Source organism: Eschrichtius robustus, chromosome 12, assembly GCF_028021215.1.
Source record: "Eschrichtius robustus isolate mEscRob2 chromosome 12, mEscRob2.pri, whole genome shotgun sequence".
Classification (NCBI taxonomy): Eukaryota; Metazoa; Chordata; class Mammalia; order Artiodactyla; family Eschrichtiidae; genus Eschrichtius; species Eschrichtius robustus.
In genome coordinates, this window is record NC_090835.1 from 75,586,449 (window position 1) to 75,597,638 (window position 11,190).

Sequence of the window (11,190 nt, forward strand, 5' to 3'; positions counted from 1 at the left end):
TGTTTAGTAATACTAAGAGATCACTATCTCAGGCAAGTTTCTAGCCAGAGAGAGAAAGGCTATGAGAAAGCTCTCGGTTTAAGTCTTATTTTGAAGAGAGGGAAAAAAAACAAACTAGGATAGTAGATTCTGTATCCAGTACAAAAATCAAAAAGCAACTCAATGGTTGAAATCACTGCTAAAAATTCCTGCACCTGCCCAGAAGCCATGCTTGGGAGTCACACATTTCAACTACGGTACCAGCACATGGTGAGTAGTGCTCAAGGGCTGCGGTGGCCCCCACTGGTTCCCAAATGAGTGGCTTTGTTCCATGTAAGGGTGAGGAAGAGAGAGAATAAGTGAATTTCCTACTGCAGATGCAAATCTATTAAAAAGTTTTAAATTGCAGAGTGTTTAAATCTAAGTATAGATAACAGCTACTTTTCCAGAACCCCTAATGGAGTCACATTTTTTTTAAATGGGAAAGAGAACCATTAAGACCTTGTATTAGAAAAGATCCTGGCAGGAAATGGGCGGCACACTCAACAGGTAACTGAGGAGCATTTATGGTAAGTACTGTTTACAATAGCGTGCATCAGGGCAGGCTTCGTGAATGTGCAGCTTGTGTGGTCACACAGGACCCTGCACTTAGAAGGTCCTGCACTGCTTAATGCCTTGTGGTCGCCATCTTGAAATCCATTGTGGTTTTTGAACAAAAAGTTCTGCATTTTCATTTTGCACTGGACCCCACAAACTATGTAGTTAGTCCTTTGTGCAGGGCTAAGGGAAACCAGCAAGGGATGGTATAGAACCAAAGAACTAAAAACAGTGTGGAACCTTTACCACCCATAAGTCAGAAAGGGCAAGAAAGAGAAATATCTGGAATGGAGGAAACGCTGTCTCTGAAGTTATGGCTGTGACTGTAGCTGTAGGAGAGGGTCACACAGCACAAGTGACGGCCTTCTGTAAAACACAACACAGAACACAGCCATAGTCAACCCACAGCCTGCAGAGAGCACAGGCAGGTGAATAGCTACCCCAGCTTCTCTCTGCCCCTGCCCTCTGACCTCCTACATGTGCTTCCCATTGGCTGAACCCTATAGGAAGCCAGGGGGTCTGGGAGCCTGTTGATGAAATCAGTGGAGGGCAGCCTGCCAGGGCATAGGGTACAGTGGAAAAAGGTAAGAGTGAATCTGGAAAGGGCAGAGAATAACCAGCTCAGGACTTTTACCTGAAATTTTCAGGATCATGGTTAAGAGTAAATAACATGAAAATGGAAAATTCAAACAATGAATTTCAGTAAAGGACTCTGTATTGATTATTAAAGGGTAATCATTTGGTATGCATCATGCACAAGGTTTTACATACTTTCAAAGGAAAAACAAAATGATCCAAGAATTTTCAAGAAAATCAGATGTTTGAAAGAGCCATCATTAAGTGAAGAGAGAAGCCTGGGATTTCAAAATTTTTAGAAACATTCCAGGCCCCAAAGTCAAATTTTGTAGGTAACACCCCACTCCCCTTCACCCTTAGGCCAACATCACAACAAAACAGTACCTTCGACAGGCACAGCATCCCAAGAATTGCAAGGACCACTAGGGCAATAGCAGCTTAATAGAATGTATTCCAACCGAGGATTTTGGTATAATTAAATATTTGTAGATACGTTTCACACATGAGGAGCATTGAAAAGCTTGTACAAAGGGAGTTCATTATGCTGCTTTGTAACCATTCTGACTACTCAATTCCTCTGAACATTTTAAGACTATTCAGATCACTTTCCAAAAAGTGCATATCACTTATTAATTCACATGCCACTCAGAGTTCTTAACTGTGTAGATATGGGCTAAACTATATTTATCCTTTATAATTTCGCTGAAAAATAAAGATTTTTGCTGCAAATGTGAATAAGATTGCAGGGACACACTTCATCTTTTTAAAAAAATTGAGGTAAAAGTCACAGAACACAAAATTAATCATTTTAAAGTGCATAATTCAGTGACATTTAATACATTCACAATGTTGTATAATCATCACGTCTATTTAGTTCCAAAACATTTTTATCACCCCAAAGGGAAACACCATACCCATTAAGCAGTCATTCCCCATTCTTTCCTCCCCCTAGCACCTCACAACCACTATATATGCCTTCTGTTTTTAGGTTTACCTATTCTGAATATTTCATATAAATAGAATCATAAAATACATGACCTTTTCTGTCTGGCTGCTTTCACTTAGCATAATGTTTTCAAGGTTCATTCATGCTGTAGCATGTGTCAGTACTTCATTCTTTTTTATGGCTGGATACTATCCCCTTGTGTGGATATACAACATTTTTTTAATCAGTTCATCAGTTGATGGACATATGGGTTGTTTCCAGCTTTTGACAATTATAAATAACGCTGCTATGAACATGAGTGTACAGGTACTTATTTGAATACCTATTTTCAGTTCTTTTGGGTATACACATAGGAGTGGAATTGCTGGGTCATATGGTAATTCTATGTTTAACTTTTTGAGGAACTGCCAAGTTGTTTACACAACCTTTTTAAGGGAACTCTGAAATCCTTTTAGAAGCACCCATTTTACAACCACTAGATATCATACCTAGAGTAACTAAGCCCATTCTTGCCTACAAAATAAAAACACATTCCAAAAAATTTTCTATGTGGGAGACACTCTAGTTAGCAATTGACTTGAGTTCTTATAATTTATTTAGGTTATTGGTTTATAAAGTAATACATGCTCATTAAAGAAATTTTTAAAAAAACACTAAGAGGCAAAAAGAAAATACAGATCACTCGTAACCCACTGTGAACTCTTACACACACACACTTCTTTTTTTTTTTTTTTTTTTACAAAAATAGCTTATCAGAGTGCTTATCAATAAATCCAGCCTGAAATAGAAAATGAAATTAAGTCAAAGAAGAAAAACAACACAGTAAACCTGTGAATGGTAACAATTTTACATCAGAAAGGACACTTACCTAGTTTTTTCAGTTCAGCCTGTTGCTGTAATAACCTGAAGCATGATTGTATGGTTGTGTAGGATAATTACCTAGTAAATCAACTCTGACTTTGAGTTACTGAGCCTGCATATAGAAGGTGTGGTTTTGGTTTGTTTATTCTTGTTGTTTTTTTAAAACCTATTTATTTGACTTAATAATATTTGTTTTCTCCTTTGGAATTGAGTTGAGGAACACAGAATTTTGACAAACTGTCTCTTTCAGATGGATTCAGAGGTCCTACCTAGATATAGGCTTTCTTTTCTTTTCTTTTCTTTTCATAAATTTATTTATTTTATTCATTCATTCTCGGCTGCGTTGGGTCCTCATTGCTGCATGCAGTAGGCTTTCTTTTCTTAAATCAACATATAGTAAGTAAAATTGACATGTGTGTGTGTACGGTCCTATGTGTAAACATCATCACAATCAAGATACAGATGGTTCTATCACCTTCACCCTAAAAAATCCCTTTAGAGTTCTGCTCTCCCCCCATTGTAACCCCTGGAAACCACTGGTCTGTTCTCCATTACTCCTTCACTTGGTCTTCTTCCTGAATGTCGTAGAAATGGAATCATAAAGTGTACAGTCTTTTGAGACTGGCTTCTTTGACTCCACATAATGTCTTTGAGACTCATTCATGTTGCTACATGTAATGATAGTATTTCATTCCTTTTTATTGCTCAACAGTGTTCATACTCTACTAGCAATAATAGTTATTGCTAAATAGTATCTTAATGCTAAAGAGTATGAATGTACTCAGTTTATCTGTTCACCCATTGAAGGATTTTGGGGTGGTCTCCACTGTTAGGTGATGATTAGAATAAAGCAGATATAAACATTCACATGCAGGTTTTAGGGCGAACATAAAATTCATTTCTCTAAGGTAAATACTTAGGAGGGGGATCATACCATGTCATATGGTAAGTATGTGTTTAACTTTATAAGAAACAGGCAAATTGTTTACCTGAGTACCATTTTATATTCCAAGCAACAAATGAGAGTTCCAGTTGCTCCACAACGTTGCCATCAGTAGATGCTGTCAGGCTTTTGTTGCTATTGATTTTATTTTCATCCTAATAGCTGTGTAGTAGTATCTCATCGTGATTTTAATTTGCATTTTCCTAATAGCTGATTGTATTGACCATCTTTTCATGTGCTATTTCCTCTTTGGTGAACGTACATAGACGTTTAAGTCTTTTGCCCCTCGCCTTTTTTTTTCCATCTAGCAAACTACATATTTCACCTATTTACTTTACTTATTGTTTGTCTCTCCTATTAAAATGTAAATTCCATGAGGGCGAGGGTTTTGGTCTGTGTTGTTTTTGCTCTAATGGCTATAACCAAAAATGCATGTAATTTACCTATCAACTATAACAGTGCTTCATACATTGTAGGAAAACTACAATAATATTTGTTGAATAAATGAGCATTTATTGCATACTTACTATGTGTCAGGGACCATTCTAAAAGCATCCTAATATTATCAGATTTTATTAGTGTTGTTGTTATTTTATTATTTCATCAATAATTTTTATTTATTCTTTACAAGTCTTTAATTGTTCAACAAACACACTGAGTGGTTACTAACTTCCAGTTACTGTGCTAGGGCTTAGGAATAAAGTGAAACCTTAGGAGGTTTAACCTTAGGAGACAGGTTAATATTGTAAAATAAGAAAGGTGCTGTGATAAAGATATGCACAGGAACCTGGCAAAGCACAGTGGGGGAATACGGAATTCACACTTAAGGGTCAAGGAAAGCTTTCTAGAAGAGGTGATCACTTAAATCAAACTGAAGGGAATAAAATGCTTAGTTTATACTTTTCCTATAATATTAAACAGAATTAATTTTAAACCTCGATTACTTTGTTCCCATCTACAGTAATGTAAATTATCCAGAAAGCACTATATTTTAAAATGGCATTGAAAACAAACAAACAAAAGGCATTGGTCTTTGTTTCCTATCAGGATAGGTACCTTTGTTTTAAGGATTATAAGAATTAAACTATAACAAGATGTTCTCCTCATTTTTTATTGGGTTGTTTGTTTTCCTACTATTGAGTTTTAAGAGTTTTTCTAGATACAAGTCCTTTGTTGAATATGTGATTTGAAAATATTTTTCCCCAGTCTATAGCCTTCCTTTCTCTTAGTGTCTTTCACAAAGCAAAAGGTTTTCATTTTAATAAAGTCCAATTTGTCAATTTTTTTTCTTTTATGAGTTGTGCTTTTAATATCAAGTCTAAGAAAACTCCCTGATCCCAAGTCATAAACATTTCTACTATATCTTCTTCTAAAAGTTTTATAGTTTTACGTTTTACATCTATGATCCATTTTTGAGTTAATTTTTGTATAAAATGTGAGACTGAGGTCAAGTTTTTTTTGTCTTTAGCTTTTTGTGGCATACTTTTGCATATGGATGTTCAGTTATTCCAACATCATATATTGAAAAGGCTATCTTTTTTCCATTGAATTGCTTTTTTACCTTTGTCAACAATTGACATTTTGTGACTCAATTGCTTGATATATTCTGATCCATTGGTCTATGTCTCTATCCCTCCACCAGTACCACAGTGCCTTGATTATTGTTCCTTTACAGTGAGTTTTAAAATCAGGTAGACTGATTTCTCCCACTTTATCCTTCTTTTTCAAAATTGTTATGGCTATTCTGGTCCCTTCACCTTTCCAAATAAATTTTAGAATCAGCTTGTCTATATCTGCAGAAATCTTATTGGACTTTTGATTGGAATTGTATTAAATCTATAGATTTCTTCAGAGAAAATTGACATGTTCAACTAAATTGGATCTTCCAACCCATGAATCCAGTATGTCTCTCCATTTATTTATGTCCTTTGATTTCTCTCCTCGGTGTTTATAGTTGTCAGCATACAGATCCTGCACAAGCTTTGTTAAATTTATACCTAAGTATTTCTCTTTTAAAAATTTCAAATGAAATATATATGATTTCCAAATTGTTTAAGCATGTAGAAATATAATCTTCTTTGTGAGTTAGCCTTATCTCTTGTAGTTGTGCTAAACTCATTTATTAATTTAAGACTTTTTCGGTAAATTCCTTGGGATTTTCTATGTAGAAAATAATGTCACCTGCAGATAGGTACAGTATTCTTTCTTTCTAATCTGTATGTCTTTACTTTCTTTCTCTGCCTTACTGCACTGACTAGGACTTCCTGTACTATACTGAATAGGAGTGTTGATAGAGGACATCTTTGCTTTGTTCCTGATCTTAGGAGAAAGCATTCAGTATTTCACCATTAAACATTACATTAGCTGTAGGTATTTTGTAGATGGCCTTTATCAAATTAAGGACATTTCCTTCTATTTCTATATCGCTGAGAGTTTTTATCATGAATCGATGTTGGATGTTTTCAAATGCTTTTTCTGCATTGTTTGATATGCTCATGTCATTTTTCCTTTTTAGTTTTTTAATATGGTGAATTACATTGATTGATTTTTGAATTTGGAGCCAGTCATGCATTTCTAGGATAAACCCCACTTGGTCACGGAGTAGTATTCTATTTATATATTGCTGGATTTGATTTCCTAGTATTTTTTTTGTGAAGATTTTTGTGTACTGTTCATGAGGGATAGTGGTCTATAGTTTTCTCTCCTTGTACTGTCTTTGCCTAGTTTTTTGGTATCAAGGCAATTCTAGCCTCATAAAATGAGTTGGGAAGTGTTCTCTTCCCTTCTATTCTCTGGAAGAGATTGTGTAAAATTGGTGCTGTTTGTTCTTTAAAAGTTTGGTAGAATTTACCAGTGAAACCATTTGGGCCTGGAGGCTTGTGGAGGTTTTTTTAAGGTTTTTACCTATGGATTCCATTTCTTTAATATATATGTTGCCTATTTCTTCTTTGCGTGAGTTTTGGAAGTTTGTGGCTTTTAAAGAATTGGTCCATTTCATCTAAGTTATTGAATTTATGTGCATAGAGCTGTTCAGAGCACTGCCTTTTAATATCTGTGGGGTCTTTGATGACGTTGGTAATTTGTGTCTCTTCTATTTTTTTAAATTGTTAGTATGGCTAGAGTTTATTGATTTCATTGATGTTTTTGGAGAATCAGCTTTTGATTTTATTGATTTTCTTTATTGTTTTTCAGTTTTCAAGGTCATTTTTTCTGCTCTTTATTATTTCTTTCTTTCTGCTTGCATTTGGCTTATTTTGCTTTCCTTGGTTTCTTAAGATGGACGCTTAGTTGTTGATTTGAGACCTTTCTTCTTCTCTAAGATAAGCTACTTTATAATGCTATAAATTTTGCTTTAAGAACTGCTTTAATTCACCCCACAAATTTTTATGTGTTGTGCTTCATTTTTGTCCAGGCAAAAATATTTTCTAAGATACATGTATCCCAATGTTCATTGTAGCGCTATTTACAATAGCCAAGACATGGAAGCAACCTAGATGTCTGTCAATAGATGAATGGATAAAGAAGATGTGGTACATATATACAATGGAATATTACTCAGCCATAAAAAAGAATGAAATAATGCCATTTGTAGCAACATGGATGACCTAGAGAGTATCATACTAAGTGAAGTAAGCCAGACAACGACATATATCATATGATATCACTTATATGTGGAATCTAAAAAAAAAAAAATGATAGAAATGAACTTATTTACAAAACAGAAACAGACTCACAGACATATAAAAAAAACTTATGGAAAGTGGAGGGAGGGATAAATTAGGAGGTTGGGAGTAACATATACACATTACTATGTATAAAATAGATAACCAACAAGGACTTACTCTATAGCAAGGGGAACTATACTCAATATCTTGTAATAACCTATAAGGGAAGAGAATCTGAAAAAGAATATAGTCCCTAGCCCCCTGAGTCTCTTTCCACTAGACCCCCATTACTTTAGTTTCTCCTTCAGGAAACCCCAAACCTTCCTTTAATTTAGCAACTAAAGAGTTAATGTCTGACCCCACAGGGAGTTTACTGGACTGAGCTCCAGTGTTGTGATTGAAACTGTTCGGATTGGTCAAGGCCAGTGCGTACCAGTCATTAAATATTTGGAATATCACCTCTGCCGGTACTTTATGTTTGTACAGCATTTTATAGTTTACAAAAGATATTTACATATATTATCTTAGTTAAGCTTCATGCCAGCTCCGTGACATCAGTACTAATTGTTATTGCCATCATAAAACATTTTAATTATAAAATTAACACATATTGGTGTGGAAAATGAATTATTATTGGGGACTCTCTGCCCAGAAAAATTATCACTTACCCAAGATCACATGGTTATAGGAGTCGGGGTCTAAACTCCTAACAGCTTCAAGAATTGTCATATCTTAAGTGCTCGGTTTAGGGAAGGAAGATTTCACTCTGCACTGGATAGATCTGGGAAGGCAATTCCAGGAGGAAGGCACTGAGCTTGTACTGAGGAACTAGTGGGATCTGGTTGACAGAGAGGAAGAGCAAGGATATTCTACTCAGGAACAGTGTGAAATGTGGCCCAAATGTAGTAAAAGAGCCTATTTCCATGATCATTTCAAGACACCTTCTCTGGAGGTGTTGGATCTGAAATTCCCCAATGTTGAGTCACAAAGAGCACCTGAGGCAAAGCTCTCCTCTCCTACCTTGCTTGTTCAATTCTGGAGTGTGGATGGAGGAGACAGGGAATGGGCATTCTGAAGCTGCTGAAGCTGAATTGTATTTATTGGGTCATTTTTCTCCTTCACACTTGGGTCCCTCCAGATAGAGCAATTGATGAAAAAGAAAGTAAGGAAGTCTGAAGTATTATTCACAGCCCCTCAGCTGCTGTTACCAAGTCCACACAAAGGCTTATCCAAGGAGAGAATGGTGCTCTAGGCCACCATAGTCCTAAAGTTCTTTGGGTGTTTGTGTTCTGTCTGCAATAGCAATGGGAACCATTTGCTCACATCACACTCCTTAGGTCATTTAACAGCAGCACTGGGCCATTCCTTAAGGTGCTGCCAGGTGGCAAGATGGCAGTGTCAATTTCCAACCTTGATGGCGTCCTCAAGGTTGAATTGAACAAGTGTCTCACTCGGGTGCTGGCCAAAGATGACTACTCTAGAGTTGAAGTCCGATTTACACCAACCAGGACGGAAATCATTATCTTGGCCTCCAGGACGCACAATGTTCTTGGTGAGAAGGGCTGGCGGATCCAGGAATTGACCGCTGTGCTTCAGAAGAGATTTGGCTTCCCTGAGGGCAGTGTAGAGCTTTAGGAGGAAAAGGAATATACGAGAGCTCTGTGCACATCACCCAGGCAGGATCTGCAGTACACACTTCTAGGAGGGCTTGCTGTGGTGTGCTGCAGGTCATCATGGAGAGTGGGGACAAGGGCTGCTAGGTCGTAATGCCCGGGCAACTCCAAGGACAGAGGGTTAAATCCATGAAGTTGTGGATGGCCTGATGACCCACAGTGAAGACCTTGTTAGCTCCTACACAGACACCACCGGTTGCCATATGCTGTTCAGACAGGGTGTGCTGGGCATCAAAGTGAAGATCATGTTGCCTTGGGACCCAAGTGGAAAGATGGGCCCTTAAGAAGCCCCTGCCTGACCACTGAGCATGGTGGAACCCATAGATGAGACACTGCCCACTGTCACCTTCCCCATCCCTGAACAGAAGGGAGGGAAGCCATAGATGCCTGCCATGCCAGCAAGTACCCACTGAATAACACAGTCTCCTTGGCAGCTGGATTTGGAGTCTGATGTTGCTCTATAAAGACCTTTAATACAATTTTTTTTAAAAAAGTAGGGTTGCATCCAGGTTTCATGGAGCCTGAATCTTATACAACCTGGGACCTTTTTTTTTTTTTTTAAATTTATTTATATTTTTCGCTGCTTTGGGTCTTCGTTGCTGTTCGCAGACTTTCTCTAGTTGCGGCAAGCGGGGGCTACTCTTCGTTGTGTTGCGCAGGCTTCTCATTGCAGTGGATTCTCTTGTTGCAGAGCACAGGTTCTAGGTGCACGGGCTTCAGTAATTGTGGCACACAGGCTTAGTTGCTCCGCAGCATGTGGGATCTTCCCTGACCAGAATCAAACCCGTGTCCCCTGCATTGGCAGGCAGATTCTTAACCACTGTGCCACCAGGGAAGTCTGGGGCCTCCTTTTTTAAAAAAGAAAACACAATTACAAACAGAAAATCAGCTATAGAACTTTGGAAAGAACTTGTGAGGGTCCAGAAGCTTTAACTTCATTAGCAACCCAGTTGCTTAACATGAATAACAGATCTGATAAAAAGAAGGGAAATTATTCAATTAAATAACATAGGATTATTTTTCTCTGTATATTCACCTCTGCTTAACAGTAATTTTTAAAATCTGCTAAAAGAAAGGGAAACTATCCAACTAATAATAGCACGGGAGTATTTTTTTTGATGGTACCTGTGCTCCCAGGCTTTTTTTTTCTCTCTCTCCAGTACTTTTAAAAAGTTTTATCGAGATATAATTGACATACAAAAACTGCTCATATTTGAAGTATACAGTCTAAGTTTTGAAATATGTATACCCCTGTGAAAGAATCACCATAATCAAGATAATGAATATATTCATCAGTCTCAAAAGTTTCCTCATGCACCTTTGTAATTCTTCCGTCCAGCCCCTGCTTATACCTCCGCCCCCATTTTTTCATATATTTTAATCTGTTTTTCTAGTTGTTTAAGGCAAAAGGATAAATTTGGACCCTGTTGTTTCATCTTGTCCAGAAGTAGATGCCTCCAGGCTTTTTTAACACAGAGAAAAATATAATCAATCCAAACATAAAGAGGTGAAGAGATGCTCTTTTAGGGTGAGTATGGTTTTGAACAGAGGAACTAGAAGACCAGTAAGGTTTTGAACAGAGGATCTAGAAGACCAGTAAGAACTCCCCCATCTTAATTAAGGGCAAAAGGGGAGGATAACACACCTAAGAGGTGTCCAGTCCAGATGGGTCTTTCTTTGCAAACCCACAGATGCACTTTTGAGATGTAATCATCAATGCAGAAATCACGTAAAAGAAGATAACATTCTCTCCCATTCTTGACTTGTCATAAACCCACAATGAAATTAATTTTGGTTTCAATTTATGCGTCTTGGGTATGAGCCACTATTATGCTGAATGTACTTGTTTGTGCCTGAGTGAAGTTTCTATATGAATTCAATAAGTGTTCAATTCTTCAGTGTTCACTGAGCACCTATACGTATACTGGGGATTTGCAGAGACCCTTGCAT

General features: G+C 37.2%; 1 pseudogene; it reads left to right on the forward strand.

Moving 5' to 3' along the window:
• Nucleotides 1-8,956: 8,956 nt before the first annotated feature.
• Nucleotides 8,957-9,623, forward strand: LOC137774061 (small ribosomal subunit protein uS3-like; annotated as a pseudogene).
• The last annotated feature ends 1,567 nt before the right edge of the window (nucleotides 9,624-11,190 follow it).